Source organism: Myotis yumanensis, unplaced genomic scaffold (genome assembly GCF_028538775.1).
Source record: "Myotis yumanensis isolate MYYU_CA2020_CCGP unplaced genomic scaffold, mMyoYum1.0.hap1 SCAF_17, whole genome shotgun sequence".
In the NCBI taxonomy this organism is placed as follows: Eukaryota; Metazoa; Chordata; class Mammalia; order Chiroptera; family Vespertilionidae; genus Myotis; species Myotis yumanensis.
In genome coordinates, this window is record NW_027223768.1 from 43,727,448 (window position 1) to 43,750,703 (window position 23,256).

Below are 23,256 nucleotides of genomic sequence, written 5' to 3' on the forward strand. Positions count from 1 at the left end.
AAAATAAAAACTAGAAGAGTATGAAAATACAACCTGTTCATAATAATTAAAACCTTTATAGAAAATCTGAGACTTGTGAGAAAGCAGGATGGAAGAACATGGATCACAAGGTATATGTAATGTTCCTTCAAAACACTGCAAGGACCATTATAATCTTGTAAACCCACAAGTGGTCAAATTACATTTTCTCATCGCAAACATCAAACTTGCTTAACTATTTGATGGCAAACAGCCCCTCTGTCCTACAGACCCATCCTGTGTGTCGATCCGCACTTCACACTGTCGGGCTGTGTCCCCAGCATTGGAAAGGCTTATGTTGTCTGTGGGACACTCTGAATGGCATCATCTCAGTCTCCCTTTCCAGGTGTCTCAATGGAAGTGTTCTCCAGTTAATTCACTTATTCACTATGACACGCTTTTTAGAAAAATTGTACTGAATTTATTTGGTTTCATATGTACATTTCTATAACACATCATCTGTGCCTGGGTCCAAAGTCAAGTCTCCTTCCCTTCCACCTTCCACTCCCTCCCCCACCACTTTCCCTCTTGTAATCGCCATACTGTTCTCTGTGTTGATGCGTTTTTTTTCTTTTTGGTGAATCCCTTCACCTTTTTCATCCAGCCCCACACAACACCCCTCCCGTCTGACAGCTGTCAGTCTGTTTCGTATCTATGAGTCTGTATATATTTTGTTCATTAGATTGTACATGTAAGTGAAATCATATGGTATTTGTCTCTCCCTGATTGGCTTATTTCACTTAGCTTAATACTCTCCAGGTCCATCCATCTGTGCTGTCTCAAAAGGTAATATTTCCTCCTTTTTTATGGCCAGGAAGTATTCCATTGTATAAATACTCTATATAGCTAGCCTGTGTTGAAACTGAAAAATGACGTCAGATAAAATGAGAGGAGTTTGGGGCTGCGATGGTTACAGGACGGTCCAGGGGAGGATGCAGGAACAGCCTGTGGGGAAAGCCCTGCTCTCTCTCCTCCCTGGGCTGTTTGTGGGGAGGGTGGCTAGGAGAGAGTGACAGAGAAAGGGGAGCCCACCTTTTGTTCTCTCCTCCCTGCATCCACAGAAACGAAAACGATTCCAGGGACTTTTGGGTTCCTCCAGAGCCAGGACACGCTGAAGGACCGGCCGGCTGAAGCCAGCGTGGAGGGAAATGTGCTAGTGATGAGGTTGCTGAGCTCCGGTCCAAGCCCCGCTCCTCCGCTTCGTCCTGCTGTGGCTGAGGCTCTGCCAACCCCGTGGCTCTGCCCGGCGCTGCACCGCCTGAAACCAGGAGGGTGAAGGGAGCCGCAGGGGTGGCTGGCACGTCTGGGAGCCCCTGCTTCAGTGCCGCACGCCCTCCTCTAAATGACACTTATAATCCCAGCCCCAGCCTGCTCTGCCCACCCTCGGGGGCAGCTGGTTCTTGCTTTTCGACCCATCGCAGGGCGCACAGAACACTAATGACTAAAACCCTGTTGCACCAAAACAGGTATTTTTTGCCATTTTGACCAAAACACAGGTGTATTTTTATTCATTCCCACAGATGGCTATTGTGCTGGCTGTTGGCATTTTTCATTTGACATCTAAGGGAAAAGAGGTCGGTGCCCCGACTAAATAGTTTTAAAATTCCCGTGGCACACCGGTTGGAAATCACTGCCTTTGAGTAACATTTTTACCTTTTAATTACCTAAGCAATAACTTTCTACCGAATTATATTATATTTTATTATTATATTTTACTGTGTGGTTTCTACCTTAGGTCTTTACTTATGTAAACTCACACCAGGAAGGGACCCTGGGGGGGGGGGGCGGGGGGCTGGAGGGCTCGGTGTGGTGACCGATGGCAAAGCGACGCTTCCTCCGGGTGGGAACCGGCTGCCGGCCCCACAGCAGCAGCAGCCACTCCGCGGACTGCGGCCTGGGCGGCTCTCACCACCCACTGGGGCCTTTACAGAAAGAAAATGAGAGGGTCTCCGCTCAGGTCCTAGTCAGACCACCAGGGAACGGCTATCACAGCCTAAACCACCAGCTACGTCTCATCCTCACGGGGCTTATCTTGCTGGAAACAGACACAAACCTCATTGTGCAGATGGCGAAATTATAATGTACCGACCAGAGCGGAGAGCGCTGACCTCGTCACTCTGAGCCTCGCTTCTGAGCAGAGAGAGTCCGTCCCAGGGCGCCTTCTCCCGAGACCCGTCCTTCAACCCCGGGCCCTCCGCATCCATAACGGGGACCTGATTTCAAACTGCCCGGCAAGTCTGGACAGTGACTCGGGATGAAGCAAAGTTTGGATAAAATCCACGGTCAGATCCCTGCGGCCTGGGAGAGGGTGGAGGGGAGGACCGCGCGCTGGGCTGAGCCCAAGCCCAGGCCCGAGCGGGCAGACGGGCCGCACGCGGTGTGTCCTGGAGCGGGAAGTGGCTGCGCAGTGTCCGCGGAGGCGGCGGCTCGGCCTCAGTTCATGGCGCTGAGGTTATTGCGCTGAGATGCCCGAGCGCCCCGAGCAGGAGGCAGAAGCAGCAGCCAAAGGCTCCCGCCGCCTCCACCTTTGAGAGCTGGTGCCAGCGGCAGAGGCTTCCAGCAGCGCGGTTCCCGGGGGTTGGCGGGGGGGGGTTGTGGGAGACGGGGAGAGGGTCCACAGTACAACACTCGGACCCACAAGGACCGTGGCAGCAGCCACTGAATCAGTCTAGGCTTGAAAGGGCGTCGCTTGTTACAGGCAATTGAAAAAGACCAGGTCTTGTAACCAGGAAACTGACTCGAGTAGCCAGTTTCTAACAGCAGCTCAGCCCCAGGGCATTTCCTGCGGGGCTGGCTGTACCCTTGGCCAGGAGCCAGCACCACCGCCGGTGCCTGTGGTCCCTGCCACGCCTCCCCCAGAGACGGGTCCGTGCAGAGCGACGGGCAGCACGATGCCTCCACCTCAGGGTTCATAGAAACTGGCTCTCACATGTGCTAATTCCCGACTCCAACTTCCACGGGGGCCCAGAGGCCCGCGGTCCAGGGGACAGGCGATGGCTGGCCCAGCACCCATTCCTGTGGCCCAGGGACCCGAGGGCCCGCGCTGGAGTCACTTCCCCGGGGCCTGAATAGAGGATCGGACAGACATTCTTGGCAACCGGCCAAAAGCCCACATTGCTCTCTGACGCACAGGGAGGTGGGTAGGTTTCCGCAGAGGCCCCTGGAAACGACCAACAGCAATGCCACTCGCGGGAGGACTGCAGGGGCCGGGCCACCGCCGCCACCACCGAGGGTCTCACAGACGCACGAGTGGCCAGACCTGTCCCGTCTTTGTCCTCTCACCTGTGTGCTGAGTGTGGCGGCTGCCCCAGGGTAACCCCCGCTTTCTAATGGCGGGAGTGGGTAGGAGACTCGTGAGCCCTGAGGCCAGAGAGAGTCCAGACAGCCCAGAGCTCTTCAGTTCTGCTCAGGTGACACGCAGCAGCCAGCGGGCACCTGCAGGCAGGCACCTACAGGGGGCACCTCAGGGCAGGCACCTGCGGGCGCCCCAGGAGCAGGCAGCACACGGGCGTCATAGCATCTGTTCTGCACTGTTGGGGTCTAGCCCCAGCAGGTCCAGGGGTTCCCAAAGGTGTGGACGGAGTCGGCAAAGAAGGAATGGCACGGAGACAGTGTTCAGTTGATCAGCATAGCAAGGTTCTCTAGCCAGGTTCTCTGTCTTTATTGTCTTGTTACATCTATATTTATACCAGTTGATTTTAATCCTATCCATTCTATTCCAAAGGTTAGGGCGTTTGTTAATCTAGTTCTGTTAAATTTAATCCTGTCTAGGTTAATCTCTGTGTTCCATTATAAAGGCTATTCCAAGGTCACTGCTCTACTGATAAGCTACAAGGAAGTGACTGAAGGAGATTATCCTACCCAGTAAAGGTTATGTCCTCCCAGCCTTGCTGCTTGCCTTCCCTGGGACTGCCCTGTGTCGGTGAGTCTCCAGGGGTATAGGCTTTGGTGCTTTCCCTGGTGGGCAGACCCCTGGGGATGTGGGCCCAACAAGTCCAAAATTTATTGAAAAATCCTCACCTGGGGAAACAACCTTTCTTAGGGAGGTGGCCCTGTTTAAAACACATAGTGCTAAGAGGGGGAGCAAACATATGCCATATATGCCAGGTCCCTTGAAACATAAGCTGTGCAGCTGTTTCTTCCCTGCAGCGACTGTGTCAAGCAGCAAGGGTGGACCAGCTTCCAGCACTGCACCAGCCACTGTGCGGGAGACACGTCAGGGCCCCGGGGAGCATGAGGCCTGGAGGGGCTTGAGGAGCTCCCGTTCTTAACACAAAGGCACGGCTCCGGGGGGCAGGTGCCAGGGGAGCTTCCTGAGGGCAGAGCCCATGCCCGCCCCCCCCCACCCCCCCCACACCCATGGCGGGCACTCAGCTCTGACAGGGCAGCCAGCACCAGGCCCTCAGAGCCAGCGGGCAGACTCCTAGGCTCAGGGGGAGGCCGCACCCACACTGGTCGGAGGGGCAGAATTCGGACAGTTGAGAGTTGGGCAGAATATCTTGCCTGAGAAGTTCCCTCTTTGGTGCAAGGTGAACTACAGCACACTGGGCTCCCCAGCCCCGAGCACCAGTGGGGGAAAGGGGGTTCCCACAACATCTGCCTGTTCAAAGCCAAGGGTTCCGTGGGGGTGCCATGGAGGGCTGCATCTACATTTCTGAGTGGTAGATCATCTCCGAGTGCCATGGTCGGCAAACTGAGGCTCGCGAGCCACATGCAGCTCTTTGGCCCCTTGAGTGTGGCTCTTCCTAAGCCTTAGGAGTACCCTAATTAAGTTAATAACAATGTACCTACCTATATAGTTTAAGTTTAAAAAATTTGGCTCTCAAAAGGAATTTCAATCGTGTTGATATTTGGCTCTGTTGACTAATGAGTTTGCCGACCACTGTCCTAGTGGATCCAGGTTCCTTACCAAGAACACAGTGTCACAGGCTGGGAGAGCAACAGGGAACACAACACACCACCCCGTTCAGGTGGCGAGCCGATCCCAAGGAGGTGCAGGTACAAGCCCAAGGTCAGCAGCTGGGCACTGGCAGGAGGGTGGGTCCCCCAGCCAAACCGCGCCTGAGGCAGGTTGTCCCTGAACCATAATGAGGGGTGCAGTCATGCAGAGCTCAACAAACGTACCCGAAGCCAGAGAAAGGAGCTATGCTTTACATTTAGTTTTCACATATATATTTTTATTTTTACAAAGAAAAAGAGATTAACTTTATAACAGCAGCCAGGGAAAGGGAAAAAAAATCTAGAAAAGTGCCAAAGCAACACAAACTCTGAAGCACCCTTAACCGCCCCCGCCCCCCTTAGAGAGTAGTTTCTAATTATGTAACCTGTCTCCCTTTCCAGTTAAGAAGAAAAGTGATTCTGCTACAAGGCAGAAAGAACTTCTTGCTAAACCAGTTGTTAAAAATAAGACAACAGGCCCCACATGGAGCAACTTATGGGAAGCCCCATGTCACCAAAAGGAGACAATCACACCTGCAGCCTCTCCCGGAAATGGGAGGGTAAGCCAGTCAGTGAGGAGCAGCCTGGCCAGCACTGTGAGGGCATCTGTCATCCCCGAGGAAAGTGTCCTGAGCACAGCAGTCCAAGCTCTGCTATAGGGCTTCCTTGTTCCCGCCTCCTTCTGCCCAGAACAGTCTCTCATTGGCACAGCCTTCGGAGCTCCCTCTATTGGCTGGATGGGATGCTGCCAGAGCCATGAATCACCGAATAAAGCCAATATCTTTAAAATGTACTCAGTCCAATTCTGTTTTTTAACACTTCAATTTCTTTGGTTCTTAAAAGTTTTCTGGAATGAAACTTCTTTTTCTCAGTGGCTGAACTGAAACTTGTACCTTATTTTGCAGTTTGAGGAGTCTTATCAGATTAAACAAATATATGACAATGATGAAGTCTACAGGCAGATCTATGGGCTTGACCATTTGGTGGAATAATCTAGCCAGTATTTGATCAGAAACATAGACTCGACATAGAGGACATGAAATCTATTATAGGGAAGTTAGTTAAACCCAAACTCCTCCTCTTAACAAACTGTCAAATAGTTTGTGTTAAAACACCCTTTTAAAAAGTTGAAGCTTGATAAAGTTGAAGCATTCATTGATAAGTAGTTGCAGGACTTGTGTGCTTTCTCAGGTGAGTTTCTGTTCCAGTTTGTACCTTATTTCCCAACTCATGGATTATGTTGAAATATTCACAGCTAAACATCTTTTCACTTTCCTGCTTCTTGCTAAGTGTGCATTAAGATCTCAGTAGTTGCTTTTCAAGCTATCACGTGTTAAGTAAAAACATTTAAACACTACACGAGTTTAACCTGCTCCACAGCCGCTCCAATTCCAGCCGGGACTTGGAAAAAGTGTGCACAAGAAACGCGATCTGCCCAGATTGTCAAAAACGTTGACGTGCACCTCCCAGGGTTTTTAAACTTCCCACATTCATCTGGAAAAGATAGATGCACTTAAGCTACATTTGCAAGAGCCATTTTTGACCAAGCTCACCACTCTTAAGTGGTTTTTTAAAGCATTGCCTTCCGTTTTTGATACTCCTGACCCCACCTTATTGCACCCACACAAGTCAACTGAAAGGCTTACAACGAAGATCTTTGAATAAATTTAATGATTTGGTAAACAGATCCTCCCTTCTTTCTCCAGTTCCCAGAAAGCTATCAATCTTTTTGGATTCCATCTAGAGAAGAAAAATGGATAGAAATAGACACAGTATTAACTTGGGTTACTTATTAAAGTTAATTTCAATCTCACCTACATATACACCAAAAACACCCCGTCTTCCCTGCCCTCCCTCCTCGTTCACCAGCCGCAGTAACAAGGGGGGCGGGCACTCCGGGCCCCACAGGAAAAAGGATGAACCTGTTCCTCTCGTTAAGGCGATTCCCGACTGACCGAGTGTGGATGGTGAGCCCAGGAGACGCACGTTTTTCTCACTAAGCTTTTCAAGGACGGACGCCCCGGTGAGCCGCGCCCAGGCTCCTCCGCAGCTGAAAGGGCTTGTGACGGACCAGAGCGGCCGCCTCCCCTCGGCCCCCGTCCGCGCTGACTCCGCGAGGCGGCTCCCCAGGCCCGTCGCCCCGCACCCAGGTCAGAGGGTGGCGCGCGCACTCACACCCACCAAGCCCGCAGCGCAGGCAGTGGGCGCCCCCTCCCCACACCCTTCCCCTCGGACAGCGCCCCTCTCCCCCCGCCCCCGCACAGCGCCCCTCTCCCCCGACCCCCGCACAGCGCCCCTCTCCCCCCCGCCCCCCCCCCCCGCACCCAGGACATCGCCCCTCTCCCCCCGCCCCCGCACATCGCCCCTCTCCCCCCGCCCCCGCACAGCGCCCCTCTCCCCCCCGCCCCAACCCCCCGCACCCAGGACATCGCCCCTCTCCCCCCGCCCCCGCACAGCGCCCCTCTCCCCCCCTCCCCCGCACAGCGCCCCTCTCCCCCCCCGCCCCCGCACAGCGCCCCTCCCCCGCTGGGCCCGCGAGTGGGAAGGGCACTGCAGGTCTTACCTCGCGGGCTGCTTTCCGGTAAGCGCGGCGGGGCGGTGGGGGTGACATGTCCTGAGTGGGGGGCGGACAGCAGAGGCGAGCGCTCATCCGCCCCATCCGCAGCCATGGCTGCGGCGCCCTAGGAGGTGCGGGCCGAGCTGCTGTGCGGGAGGCGGAGCCGGACCCGGCGCTGGGAGGGAGGGAGGGAGGGAGGGAGGGAGGGAGGGAGGAGGGGGCCGGGAGGGGTGACCGACCGGGAGGGGTGGGCCGGGCCTGGGCTGCCGCGCTCCTCCCCGAGTGGTGGCTCGTGTAGAGCGACCTGGGGTCCGGAGGAGCCTCCGGCTGGACCAGGAGGCCGGGGCTCAGGGTCAGCTCAGCCCGCCCGGGAGGGGTCCTTGCTGGCACTTCCCCAGCTTATTCCTCGGGCGATCAGCTTTCTTCTCGGGGCCGCTTCTTTGCTAGAAAATCACTTTCCAGTCATTGCAATGATTCTCTGTCATCTAAAAGGAAATACATTTTTGATAATGTTTTGTTAATTGTTTAATATCTGTTTGGCACTCTAGCAACAATGGCTTATTGAAACAATGCAGATTGGTTTAGGTTTCATTTCACAAAATAGGTTAATAATAATTTAGTTTGTTTTTGTACTAAATTGTGCCTGACACATAGACTATAATGAAGTTTCTGAATAAGAAATGGAAAACTATTTTCTTGAGATAATGCTTCAAAATATCTTTCATGTCTAAAAGAGTAAAAAAACAAAAACAGCTGCTTGACCTGCTTCCTGTCTTAATTTTTTTATTTTCTTTGTTTTTCTTTTTTGGTAGTTTGCTAAAGTGGTTTAAAAATCAAAGATTTGGCCAGGCCAGTGTTCCTCAGTGTTTGAGCATCAACTCATGGACCAGGGGGGGGTCACAGTTCGATTCTATAGTCAGGGGACTCTCTCATCACTGGTGTTTCTATCTCTCTCTCCCTCTCCCTTCCACTCTCTCAAATTAATAAAAATATATTTTGAAAAAAATCAAAGTTTTGAACATGCCCAGATTTAAATAAAACAACAACAACACACACAACTGGAACATAGTAATGATCTTGAATGGTCATTTTTCTTCAGCGAATCATTCAGCAAACATGTATTATGTGCTCACAGGGTCTACAAAGGTAAGGCAGGTCAAAGTCCAGCCATAGATCTAAAGCCGCCTGCGGAAAAGCAGACTGTAGACAACTGAAATTACTTCTGTGTTGTTAAGAAGCATCTTCAGCCCTAGCTGGTTTGGCTCAGTGGATAAAGCCTTGGCATGAGGACTGAAGGGTCCCGGGTTCGATTCTAGTCAAAGGCACATGCCCAGGTTGTGGGTTTGGTCCCCAGTAGGGGACATGCAGGAGGCAGCCGATCAATGATTCTCTCTCATCATTGATGTTTCTATCACTCTCCCTCTTCCTTCCTCTCTGAAATCAATCTCAACTGCCCTCCCCTGCTGGCCTGATTGCCCCCAACTGCCCTCCCCTGCCGGCCTGATCACCCCTAACCGCCTCTGCTTCAGCCCCGCCACCTGTGGCTTTGTCTGGAAGGAAGGCAGGATGACCGGAAGATGTCCCGTCCACCTGGTCTAATTAGCATATTACCCTTTTATTAGTATAGATTATATTTTTACAACTAAGGTTTCTTTTATTGTCTATGTAAACTTATCAGTATACATTTTTCTCTTGCTTTACTTCTTTTTATGGCTTCTCTATCTGTTTCAGACCTCATTTGAAGGTATTACAGCTGATGGCAATTACTCTTCTTATACTATAAAAGGTAGTGTGTCTACTGAGATTATATTTGTAGCAATGTTGAGTTTTACAAAAATTTCAAAAGGTTTATTAGATAAGTATCACTTTGTTCTAGTTTAAAGATAATATCATGGTTTATGGTTACTCAACATATGGTAAATGATACTCATCAATCCAAGGCATTCATGATTATGATATTTTGCCATCTCTCTTCAGCTGAGCTAATATGCACAATATAATCAGGTAATGTGTCAGCCAGTAAAATATTTCCTATTGCTTCCTTAACTACTGAAGCTACAGTTCCAGTTACCTGCTACTGAGTAACAACCCACACCAAAGCCGTGGCTTAAAACAGCAGGACTGGGGGCAGGCTGCGGTGGTGCTGGTTCTTGGCAGGTGGAGAAGGGGGCTGCCCCAGACACGGGCAGCTGCTCCTGGTGAGCTGCCAGCCTCCCTTCTGGTTGCCCATGTCCCTGACCTTTAGCTCCGATAAGAACTTGGTTTTGCAGATCCCTGTGGTCATTGTGGGTGTGAAGTCCGTGTTGCCTTTGTTTCCTGCCCCTGAGTCTGGAGATAAAGGTGCGGAAACTCCAGGAACTGTGATAGTAGCACTAATGCAGGCTTGCTCTGCCCTCTGTGCCTCTGACTTCACAGAAATGGCCAACCACACATCGCATTTCACACACTGACCTCTTTAAGGACACACCATGTGATAAAGGAAACTTGGAGAAATCTCACTACCGAACTTCTGTGTTGCAGAAGACACTTTGGTATAAAAGCCTCTCAGAAAATATGTTTTCTAAAGGAATAGAAACGGAGTGAGAGTGAAAGTGCAGTGTGTTTGTGGGTAGAGCCTGTTTTCTCTGTTCCTCAAGGGCCGGTGAGCAGGCTGTACCGCCTGATTGCAGCTGCACCTCCATCGCTGCCACAGGCTTGTGTTAGGTGAACCCCAGAGGCTGGTCAGCTTATACCTGCCCCCCACCCCCTGGGAGAACAGAGGGCTCCCTGGTGCTCTGTGTCCTGTAGGCCTGAGGGGGTGAGAGCAGAGGAAGGGGGAGAGGACACAGCTTTGTCCAGGTAGCTAATTGGTCTGTTTGTAGTGTCTTCATTTTATGTTCTGTTTTATTAACGTGTATTTTTACTAGGAAATCACCCAAGTCCTCCAGGTTTCCAGGTTGATGCAATAGGTTTCTCTTATTTTACTTTTAATTTCTCCTCTTTCTAGTTTTCTACAGAATCGTTACAGTTATGAACAAATATTGATACATTATTGTCAACTTAAGTCTACATTTTATTTAGGCTCCCACAGTCCAGGCTCAGTCTCAGTCCTGACACCTCTTTTAATTACTCTCCAGTCTTCCAGCTGGTTGGGTGCTATGCTAGGACACGGGAAGGGGGAGAAATGCGCTGCCAGGGTCCGTGCTGTGCAGACCGCAGGGACTGCATGGGGAGGCATGTGGGCAGCTCTTACACACGCCAAGTGACAGGATCCGGTCCTAACTTAGAAAGGTCGGCTGGTCACAGCGTGGAGGTGGGACTGGACGAGAGGGGACAGGAAGCCGAGCAGTGGGCTGGCTGGTGAGCGTGGTACTGGCCGAGCTGAGGCAGGGATGGGGTTGCAGAGGAGCAGGGTGTGAGGACCAGAGAGGTGCGGTCAGCACTGTCCTGAGGATGGAGCCAGCAGGGGTGTGGGAGCTGGAACCAGGGGGCCTGGCCATTCGGACCCCAATAGGAGAGTGCATTCTGCTGAAAGGAGACTATTTGCTAATCTCTGGATCTATTGACCTCGAAGGAAGGACGGGACTAAGAAGGAAGGGGGGAGCGTGCTGATCCACGCTGGGCAGCAGCCAAAGGCACCACCTCACTGAGTCCTCCCAGCCACCCAGAGGGAGCGTCGTCCTCATCGGACAGGGGAGACCGAGTCTCCATTCTCTGCCTGAAGCCACACAGCCGGGAGGTGGTGGGGCCAGAAGCCGGCTCTGCACTGTCGGGCTCAGGCCCTGCCCCACAAGGGCCTGGGCTCCACTCGGAGCTGCCAGGAAGCTCTTGTCAGGCGAGGCCTCAGGAAGGGGCATGGGCAGAAGCAGAACTGCTGTGGCCAGGAGCACAGCTTTCCAACCCTGGAGGAGCCTGGCCCACGTAGCCCAGGGGCTGGCATCGTCCTGCGCATCAGGAGGCCCCAGTCCCACTCCTGGTCAGGGCACGTGCGGGTTTCAGGCATGGTCCCCAGTGTTAACATGAAAAACCATTGAAACCTGTAAGGAATTTTTGTGAGTTTATTTGAGCCAAACTGTTGACATATGCCGGGAAGCAGAACCTCAACGAATTGAGACAATGCTCTGGAGAGTGGCGGGGTTACATTTGTATTTATACATTGCAATCAAAGGATGGACTTAGGTGGGTTACATGAAATTCATTGGTGATAGATTAAGGAGGAGGGATAAGCAAAGCAGGGAAACCCCTGGGATTGGATAAAAAGTAAAATGATGGACACATATGTAGGTGAGTGCAGGAACAATTAACATGATAATGAAGGAACTTGTGGTATCTGTCTTGGTGCCCAGAGCATTTGGTTGTGCCCCAGGGGCTCCAGATACAGGGAAGTCACAAGTTACCCAGACATTTCAAGGGTATGTTATCATAGATGCAAAAAGACAGATAGGCTCAGTTAAGGTAAAGGTTGACCTTGTCAGTGAAGATACTGGCCCAGGACGTAACTGCCCACCATCACTGCTTTAGTTAAAGTTTAATTTCAGACCATCCTTTGTGGTGACTTTAGGTCTCCGAGTTTGCAAGCCCGCCGTGCAGGCCTCCCTGAGCTGTCAGGTCAGCATGTGGCCCCTTCCGTCCACACCGGTCTGGGCGTGCGGGAGGCAGCGCATTGGTGTTTCTCTCTTTCTCCCTTCCTCTCTCTCTAAAATCAGTTGTTTTTTTTTAAATACAAGGCTGGAGGTAGGGGTAGGAGTGGTGATGGCGAGAGGCTGCAGTTTGCAGGGTGAGCACCAGAGAGGAGGGTTTTAAGCAGAAAAAGAGTCTCCGAAATGTCATGAAGATTCTTCTTGATTCTCTGGTTGATCACCAGCTACACGTACCTGGATGGGATCCCAAGAGGCCTGGACGGACATGACTGAGGACCGAGCCTCTCCTGTGAGGCTGCAGCTTGCACGGGCGCGGAAGCCCTCCTCGCTGGCCACCAGGGCACAGAGACTCACTGAAGACGGGTCACCCCGTAGAGAACTCAGAATCGGTCATGGCTGCTCTCGTCGCACCTGGACTTATTTTAAAAGCAAGCCTCGGACGGACCAAGTCTGTCTGAAATTTAATAAGTTGTTGCCAAACGAAGCACTATATCTACTGAACCCTATCAGCATATGGCTATCTCAGGATGAACAGCGTGGCGTCCAGCACCCAAGCAAAATACAAGACCCGAAGAAGCAAACGTGTGACTGATCATCAAGAGAAAATAGTAGAAACCGACACAGAAATGACAGAGTTGATGATAAACCACCCCAGCATTTAAAAAGTCTATTCAGGTGTTTATAACAAACATAAAAATAAACAAAAATGAAAGAAATGGAAGAATGTGTGTGTAAAAAATATAAAATCCAAAACCTTATGCCTGTTGATGGGCTCGGCAGTAAGTTGCGTGTTGTGGAAACAAGAGACTTGTGGACTGGGAGACATGGAAATAGCAACTGTCTACACACAGCACAGATGAGACGCAAACAGGCTCCCCCCCCCCCCGCCTCCTCCCAAAAGCGATCTATGAGACAGCATCTCCCCAAAGGCTGGAAGCATTTATTGCCCAAGCCCGGGAGGAGCAGAGGGGAAGGGGCAGGAGACCATGTTCCCAGGGGAGCTGCCCTGCTGATGCTCATTCAGGCTGGAGGGAAAGGGAACTAAAAGTCCAGAGTGGCTCCCGGCTGGGCACCCTCGCCAGAGGCAGCCGCTGTGCCCACAGGCAGCGCCCAGACCAGGCGGCACCATCACAGGCGCCACCATCGCCACTGGCCACCCCGATGGCGACAGGCGCCCACTCCTGGGCCAGCAGCCAGGACTGCAAGGGGCGGGCACCTCGAGGGACTCCCGCATCTGGAGGCCGGGGAGCAGCCGAGCATCTACCAGCCAGTGGAGCTGAGGAGCCCGCGGCGCCCCTGGCAGGCGGGCACCATGGGCACCAGCCTGTCTGGGGGCTGTTGCGGGGGTGAGAGGACCCCCTCCCTCGTGCTCCCCCCACGCGTCCAATCCACTCAGGGCATAGACACCCCTGTGATTAGAAGGGTTTTTATTTTATTGAGACCAAAGTATCGTTCCTTATAATTATGGACTTTGGTTCATGATTTGTCTTAACACACACACACACACGCACGCACGCACACATGCACACACATGCATGCACACACGCATGTGCGCATACACACACACACATGCGCGTGAGCACACATACACACGCACACACATACACACACATACACACTCGCGCGGTGAATGGGACACGCCCCTCCTCAGGCTCGGCCCCTCCTGCCGGGCAGAGGGAGGCGATGGAGGGACAGGGACTAGGGAACCAGGCACCCCTCAGCCAGGAAAGGCTGCTGCCATTCAGACCCCCCGCAGCTCCTGACCCCTCCCGGCAAGCCGGTTGCTCTGTTTCCTATGACACCTGCGCTGGGAAAGCCTGTGCAGCGACCCCCTCCCCGCACCCGCCCCCTGAGGCCGGGAGGCTGGCGGGACTGGCAGCAGGTGCAGAGGGAGCATCGCAGGGCGCCACCCGGGCGAGCTGGCGGGGACCCTACTACTCCCTCCCCTGGCGAGCTGGGGCCCACTGTCCCTTCCCCTGGCGAGCGGGGGTCCCACTGCCCCCTCCTCTGCTGAGCGGGGGTCCCACTGCCCCCTCCCCTGGCGAGCGGGGGTCGCACTGCCCCCTCTGCTGGTGCAAGGGGGGGGGCCCACTGTCCCCTCCCCTGGCGCGCGGGGGGCCCACTGTCCCCTCCCCTGGCGAGCGGGGGCCCACTGTCCCCTCCCCTGGCGAGTGGGGGCCCACTGTCCCCTCCCCTGGTGAGCGGGGGTCCCACTGCCCCCTCCTCTGGTGAGCGGGGGTCCCACTGCCCCCTCCCCTAGTGAGCGGGGGCCCCACTGTCCCCTCCTCTGATGAGCGGGGGTCCCACTGCCCCCTCTCGCCGCCTGTCTCCCCAGTTACTTCTCTGTCTGGATCCGAGAACAAGCCCCGAGGTCTGGCCTGGCACTTGGGTAACAACACAGGATCCCAGCGCCCACTCCGCGCCCGCAGGCCCAGCATTAGCCCCCAGGGACCTGGAACCCGCTGCGCTTCTGTCCTGACAAAGGCCCCAGTGACTGATCGGGGGAAGCCGCTCAGGGAGACCGTGCGGGGAGGGGGGAGGGTGGCCTCGGCGCGGCAGGGGCGCCGGGAGCCCCACACAGCACGGGGGCTGGCCCTCAGGTCAGAGCAGAGTTCCCGAGCCGCCCCTGCTTCCCGGGTCGCCCTGTTGAGTCCCAGCATCGGAAACCGGCGCCTCCAGGCGGAAGGTGGACACTTAGACCCGCCGCCTCTCTGTGCCGGGGAAGGTCTCTAAGCTCCGGGGTGAGTGTCCTGCCTGTGACACGGGGCTGAGGAGCCCGGCCTCCCTGTCCGGACAGCTCTGAGCCAGTTGGGATGACACACTGACCTGCAGGGGGATGAGGGCTCTGGGCGTGGACACCAGGGAGCAACCTGTCCGGCTTCCATGTCACTCCTCGGCCTGCAGTGTGCTTTGCATGTGTAAGAACGTGTTACAATCTCTTGTTTGTACATTTTAAGGCACCTCAATGCTTTTTGAAATAGGGTGGGTGTGGAGCAAACATAAACATAAACATTTTTTGTTGTTAATCCTCACCAGAGGATATTTTTTTCCCCATTGCTTTTCAGAGAGTGGAAGGGAGGGAGGAGAGAGAGAGAGAGAGAGAGAGAGAGAGAGAGAGAGAGGTATGTGAGACAGAAACATGGACTGGTTGCCTCCCCCACTCACCTCTTCACCCCTTCTGGGGTCAGGGAGTGAACCCGCAACCCAGGTACATGCCCTTGACTGGGAATTGAACCTGTGACTCTGGTGCTCAGGCCGACAGGCTAGCCACGTATCCACACCGGCCAGGGCGAAAGATAGACAAAAATTTAAAAAGCTATAACCCACTGTTCCCAAACCTTCTCTCATGATATTCTTGAGCTAATGGCCTACCCAAATCATATAACAGCCTCATTACAAACACGATTTTCAGAAAGGCCTTTTCTTAGATACCACAAAACATCAGAAAGGAGGATGGCAATATACAGATGGAGAATACATGGAAGCAGAGTGATTTCTCTGGTATGCTAGAGAATTAGACAATTCTCCGTTCCTAATTCATTTCGCAGTAAAAGGAACTGGCCTCTTTGGAGAAAGAACTGATACAGCTTTGGGTGAGAGAAGGTACAGGTGAGTTACTCTACCAGAAAGCAAGGAAGTGCATAGAGACTGGTGGAGGCATTGAGGGAAACTACTGTCCAACCTCAAGGAATTTAAACATCAAAACAACCTGCTTACAATGGATTTTAGCGCATTGAACAACAAAAAGAGAACCAACCCACACAAAAAAAGAGAGGAGAGGGAAAAGGAAAAACTTCTTTTTCAGAAGACTGTTGGGTGAAAGAATGTGTAATTAATGATAATATTATAAAATCACTTTTTTAAATCATTGATATCATAATTTATTCAGGCAAGACTTATCATTGGGTCTATAGCATTGAGTGCAAATTAATTGGGGAACAGAATATTAACAAATTCAAAGTATTTGCGTGTGTGTATGTATGTGTATAATGTATAAATCTAGTGGGAGCCACCTTATCAAGTTATCAAACTCTGTATCCCACTTTTAAAAAAATCTTTATTGTTGAAAGTATTGCATAGGTCCTCCTTTGCCCCCATTAACCTCTTCCAGCCGCTCCCCTCCCCCTTCCTCACCCCAGGCCCTCACCACCGCATTGTCTGTGTCCAAGGGTGATGCATATATGCATACAAGTTCATTGGTAGATCTCTTCCCACCCTGCCTTCCCTCTGAGGTTCAACGGTCTGTTCATGCTACTATGTCTCTGGGTCTATTTTTGTTCATGAGTTTATTTGGTTCATTACATTCCACATATGAGTGAGATCATGTGATACATCTCTTTCTCTGACTGGCTTATTTCGCTCAGCATTATACTCTCCAGGTCCCTCCATGCTGTTGCAAATGGTATGTACCAAAATTTTTTTATCCATTAATCTGCTGATGGGCACTTGGGCTGTTTCCAGAACTTAGCTATTGTAAATGACGCTGCTATGAATGTAGGGGTGCATATATTTTTTCTGATGAGTGTTTCAGGTTTCTTAGAAAATATTCCTAGAAGTCGGATCACTGGGTCAAATGGGAGTTACATTTTTTTTTTTTTTTTTTAGGAAACCATACTGTTTCCCATAGTGACTGCGCCAGTCTGCATCCCCACTAGCAGTGCACTAGGATGGATTCTCTGCTCCGCATCCTCACCAGCACTTGTCATTTCTTGATTTGTTGATGGTAGCCGTTCTGACAGGTGTGAGGTGAAACCTCATTGTTGTTTTGATCTGCATCTCTCAGATGATTAATGACTTTGAGCATTTTTTCATATGTCCCTTGGCCTTTTGTATGTCCCCTTTGGAGCAGTGTCTATTTAGGTCCTTTGCCAATTTTTTAATTGGATTGTTTGTCTTCCTTTTGTTAATTTGTATGAGTTCCCTATAATTTTGGAGATTAACCCCTTATTGTATGTAACATTAGCAAATATGTTCTCCCATGTAATGGGGTTTCTTATTATTTTGCTGATGATTTCTTTTGCTGTGCAGAAGCTTTTTGTTTTGATTAAGTCCCATTGATTTGTTTTCTCCTTAGTTTCCATTGTCCTAGAAGATGTATCAGTAAACATATTGCTATGAGAGATGTCTGAGATTTTGGTGCCTATGGCTTCTTCTAGGACTTTTATGGTTTCATGTCTTACATTTAAGTCTTTTATCCATTTTGAGTTTATTCTTGTGTATGGTGTATGTTGGTGGTATAGTTTCATTTTTGTATGTAACTGTCCAATTTTCCCAGCACCATTTATTGAAGAGATTGTCTCTGCTCCAATGTATGCTCTTGCCTCCTTTGTCAAATATTAATTGAGCAGAGTGGCCTGGGTTGATTTCTGGGATTACAGTGGCTTTGTAATGTAACTTGATATCTGGTATTGTGATTCCTCCAAATTTGTTCTTTCTCAAGATTGCTGCAGCTATTCAGGGTCTTTTTTTTTTTTTTTTTTTTGGTTCCTTGTAAATTTTTGGAGTGTTCTAGAATTTTGAAACATGTTGACATTTTAATGGGGATTGCGTTGAATATAGACGTTGTAATGATGTTGATCCGACCAACCCATGAACACGGATATTCTTCCACTTGTTTATATCTTTCTCTTATCACTTTTTTTAAATGTCCTGTAGTTTTCAGAGTACAGCTTTTTTTTACCTCCCTGATTAAGTTTATTCCTCAGTATCTTAATTTTTGTTATAATAGTAAATGGAATTGTTGTTTTAGTTTATCTTTCTGAGCATTCACTATTGGTGTATAAAAATGCGATGGATTTCTGGGTGTTAATTTTGTGCACTGATATGTTTCCAAATTCATTTATTAAATCTAGTAGTTTTTTTATGGAGTATTTTGGTTTTTATATGTACAGTATCATGTCATCTGTGAATAATGAATGTTTTACTTCATACTTTCTAACCTAGATGCCTTTTATTTCTTCTTCTTGTCTGAGACCTATGGCCAGGACTTCCAGTACTATGTTAAATAAGAGTGGTGAAAGAGGGCATCCCTGTCTTGTTTCTGTTCTTAGGAGAAGTTGTTTTAGTTTTTGACGATTGAGTATGATGTTGACTGTAGGTTTTTCATATATGGTCTTTATTATGTTGAGGTATGATCCCTCTATTTCCACTTTGCTGAGAGTTTTTATCAAGAAAGGGTATTGGATTTTGTCAAATGCTTTTTATGCATTGATATGATCATGTGATTTTGTCTTGCAATCTGTTTATGTGATGTGTCACATTTATTGATTTGGGAATATTATACCAGCCTTGCATCCTGAGAATATATCTCACTTGGCCATGGTGTATGATCTTTTTAAATATATTGCTAGATCTGATTTGCTAAAATTTTGTGGAGGATTTTAGTGTCTGTGTTCATCAGGGATATTGGCCTGATGTTCTCTTTCTTTGTCATGTCTTTATCTGATTTTGGGATTAGGGTAATGCTGGCTTTATAGAAAGAGCTTGGAAGTGTTCCTTCCTCTTGAATTTTTTGGAATAGTTTGAGGAGAATAGGTTTTAGTTCTTCTTTGAATGTATGGTAAAACTCCCCTGTGAAGCCATCTGGTCTAGAGCTTTTGTTTGCTGGAAGTTTTTTTATTATGGCTTCAATTTCCTCCATAGTTATTGGCCTATTCAGGTTTTTTGATTCTTCCTGATTGAGTTTTGGAAAGTTGCATTTTCCTAGAAATAAGTGTATTTTGTCCAAGTTGTCTCATTTGTTAGAATAAAGTCATTGATAGTCTATATATATATATTTTACTATCCTTTGTATTTCTGTGGGGTCAGTTGTTACTTCACCTCTTTTATTCCTGATTTTGTTTATTTGGGTCCTCTCTCTTTGCTTCTTGATGAGTCTGGATAGAGGTTCATCAATATTTTTTATTCTTTCAAGAACCAGCTCTTGGTTTCATTAACTTTTTTATTTTTTAGTTGCTATGTAATTTATTTTCACTCTGATCTTTATTAATTACTACCTTCTACTTACTCTGGCATTTTTGTGTTGTTCTTTTCCTAATTCTTTAAATTGTAGGGTTAGAGAGCGTATTAAATGTTTTTCTTATTTTTTTGAGGTAGGCCTGTAATGCTATGAACTTCCCTCAGGACTGCATTCACTGTTTCCCATAGATTTTCTTTTTCTTTAAATTAAATCTTTATTATTCAGATTATTACATTTGTTCCTCTTTCTCCCCCCCATAGCTCTCTTCCCACTGTCCTCATCCATAGGTGTACGATTTTTGTCCAGTCTCTTCCCACACCCCCCACACTCCTTTTCCCCCAAGAATTGTCAGTCCACTCCCTTTCCATGCCCCTGGTTCTATTATATTCACCAGTTTACTCTGTTCATCAGATTTTTTATTCACTTGATTTTTAGATTCACTTGTTGATAGATATGTATTTGCTGTTCATAATTTTTATCTTTACCTTTTTCTTCTTCTTCCTCTTCTTAAAGAATACCTTTCAGCATTTCACAGAATACTGGTTTGATGGTGATGAACTCCTTTACCTTTTTCTTATCTGTGAAGCTCTTTATCTGACCTTCAATTCTGAATGATAGCTTTGCTGGGTAGAGTAATCTTGGTTGTAGGTTCTTGCAATTCATCACTTTGAATATTTCTTGCCACTCCCTTCTGGCCTACATAGTTTCTGTTGAGAAATCAGCTGACAGTCCTATGGGTACTCCCTTGTAGGTAACTAACTGTTTTTCTCTTGCTGCTTTTAAGATTTTCTCTTTGTCTTTTGCCCTTGGCATTTTAATTATGATGTGTCTTGGTGTGGTCCTCTTTGGATTCCTTTTTTGGGGGGTTCTCTGTGATTCCTGGACTTGTAAGTCTATTTCTTTCACCTGGTAGGGGAAGTTTTCTGTCATTATTTCTTCAAATAGGTTTTCAATATCTTGCCCTCTCTCTTCTTCTGGCACCCCTATAATTCGGATGTCAGTATGCTTGAAGTTGTCCCAGAGGCTCCTTACACTATCTTCATATTTTTGGATTCTTTTTTCTTTTTGCTTTTCCAGTTGGGTATTTTTTGTTTCTTCATGTTTCAGATTTTTGACTTGATTTTTGGGATCTCTTTGTCTGCTGTTGGATCTCTGTATACTATTCTTTATTTCAGTCGGTGTATGCTTAATTTCTAGTTGGTCCTTTTTCATATCCTCCAGGGTCTCACTAAATTTATCGGCAGTTTCCAGAAAATTCTTGAAAAACCTTATAACCATGGTTTTGAACTCTATATCCAGTCATTTGCTTTCCTTCATTCCTGTCATTTGTGACCTGTTTCTTTGTCTCTGCATTTTTTATGCTTCCCTGTGTTGGTAGAGTGGCTTTGTGTGCTAGGTGTCCTATAGGGCCCAGTGGCTCAGCCTTCCCAATTACCTGTGGTGGTCACTCTTGGTGCACCCCTTTGTGGGCTTTGTGCACAGTCTTGTTGTAGTCTTGTTGTAGTTAAGCCTTGATTATTGTAGTTACCACTGGAAGGAATTGACCTCCAGGCCAATTGGCTGTGAGAATCAGCTGGGAGAACTTTTGTGCTGAAGACACCCTTCTGGGGCAAGACTTGCATCAGTGGGGCTTTGGTGCTCACTGAGTCTGCCCCCTGAGTGTGTATCTTATGGATTGGAGGAATTGTAATCTGGATGGTCCCACTCTGACCACTGGGTACACTGGCTCTTGGATCTAAGGAGGTGCTAATTTAGCCTCTGCCTGAGGCTACCCAGCAGGAGCTATGAAGAGATCTGCAGATTCCCCTTCCTTTTTTGGGGTTTGGAGGTGCCCAGATGAGGCCCAGCTGTGAAGCAATGAAAGACGCTGTGGGGCCTTGGGCCTTCTCTTGGAAGTTCTGGGTCTGTCTGGCCCAGCTGCAATTTTTCAGGTAATTTTCAGATTGCAAAGGGCCAGGGTATTCATATGCAAAAGCCTCTGCTTGCAGCCTGGGTGGGGCGGGGTCTCAGGGAATCAACAGGGTGGAGCAAGCAGCTATGGCTGATCCTCAGCCCTGCCCTAAGGGGCCCTGCATCTCAGTGTCCCGGTAATTGCTGCAAGCACCTCTGAGGGAAAGCCACCCTCAAGTTCGAGTTCTGCCTGCTGCCAGACAGTCCAGTTTCTCCCCGTATGAGTCCTGGGTCCCCAGAGACTTCCCAGAAGTGGAGTTCAGAGCAGTCGGGAGTTTGTGACTCCCTCCGAATTCAAAAAGACAGCTGCGTCCTCAGGTGCCAGCCCCTTGACGTGTGCGCCTCCGTACCTCTGCACTTTACTTCCGCAGCTCCTCTGAGTCTCAGTGTGCTTTTCTCTTTCCTTCTAGTTGTAGAATTTCCACTCAGCCAGCCTTCCTGTAGGTCTGGATGATGTCTGTTTTGTCTTTTCATTGTATTTTTGAAGTTGTTGTGGGAGGCAGCAATTTCCGGTGTTTACCTATGCCACCATCTTGGTTTTCCCTCTCTCCCATAGATTTTCAGTTGTTGTGTATTCATTCTCATTTGTCTCCAGGATGTTTTTTATATCTCCTTTTATCTCTTTGGTAACCCATTCATTGTTTAATAGCATGCTATTTAGCCTCCATGTGTTTAAATGTTTTTATTGTAGTAAATGAGTAAATGAAGAATGGCATAGCTGCATAGCTGCAGGAAAAAAATCATTTTATTGTAAATGATTTTTTTACAAAAATCAAATTATTGTAAATGATTTCTAATTTCCATTGTGGTCTGAGAAGATGCTTGATATGATTTCAATCTTCTTGACTTTGTAGAGACTTCACTTCTGGTATATCTTTAAAAATGACACATGTGAATTTGAGAAGAATGTATATTCCATAGCTGTAGGGTGAAATGTTCTGAAGATGTCAATTAGTTCCATTGGTTCTAGAGTGTCATTTAGGATTGCTGTTTCCTTATTGATTTTTTGTCTAGAAGATTTATTCAGTTAGTCAGTGGGGTATTAAAGTCCCCTACTATGATTGTATTGCTGTTTATTTCTCCCTTGATATCCTCCAGAATTTTAAAAATATATTTAGATGCTCCTGCATTGGGTGCATATATGTTTACCAGAGTTATATTCTCTAATTGTATTGATCCCTTTAGTTTTATGAAGTGGCCTCCCATACCTCTTCTTATGGTCTTCACTTTGATGTCTATTTTGTCATATAAGTATTGCTACCCCAACATTTTTTTTATTTCCATGTGCCTGAAAATTTTTTTACATCCCTTCACTTTCAGTCTGTGAGTCTTATTCTGAGGTGGGTCTCTTGTAGACAGCATATATTTATGGGCCATGTTTTCTTATCCACTCAGCTACCCTATCTTTTGATTGGACCATTTAATTCATTTACATGTAAGGTTCTTATTGATAGGTACCAGTTTGTTGCCATTTTTATTCGTTATTCCTGGGTTCCTTCTTTCCTTTCTGTTTCTTCTTTTTACAACAGTCCCTTTAGCATTTCTTGCATTGCTATTTTGGTGGTAATAAACTCCCTTAGCCTTTTCTTGTCTGCAAAGCTCCTGATTTCCCCTTCAATTTTGAATGACAGCCTCACTGGATAGAGTATTCATGGATTCATTCCCTTGCTTTGCATCACTTAATATACTTCATTCCATTCCTTTGTGGCCTGATGTGTTTCTGTTGGGAAATCAGTTGATAGTACAATGAGAGATCCCTTGTAGGTAACTCTCTATCTCTCTCTTGCAGCCTTTAAGATTCTTTCTTTGTCTTTTATGGTTGTCAATTTAATTATGATGTTTCTTGGTGTAGGTCTTTTTGGATTCATCTTGATTGGGATTCTCTGTCTTTCTTGGAATTGTGTGAGTTTTTTCTTCCCTAAGTCAGGGAAGTTTTCTGTCATTATTTCTTCAAATATGGTTTCTATTCCTTGCTCAGCTTCCTCTCCTTATGGCACCCCTATTATATGGATGTTGCCTCGTTTTATATTTTGTCCCAAAACTCCCTTTGAATCTCCTGATTTTTAATTTTTTTCCAGTTGCTATTCTGTTTGGGTGTTTTTTGTTTTTTGTTTTTTAATACCTTGGTTTTCAACTCACTAATTCGGTTCTCCACTTCTTCTAGTCTACTGTTGAAACCTTACATTGTGTTCTTCATTGCAGCTATGCCATTCTTC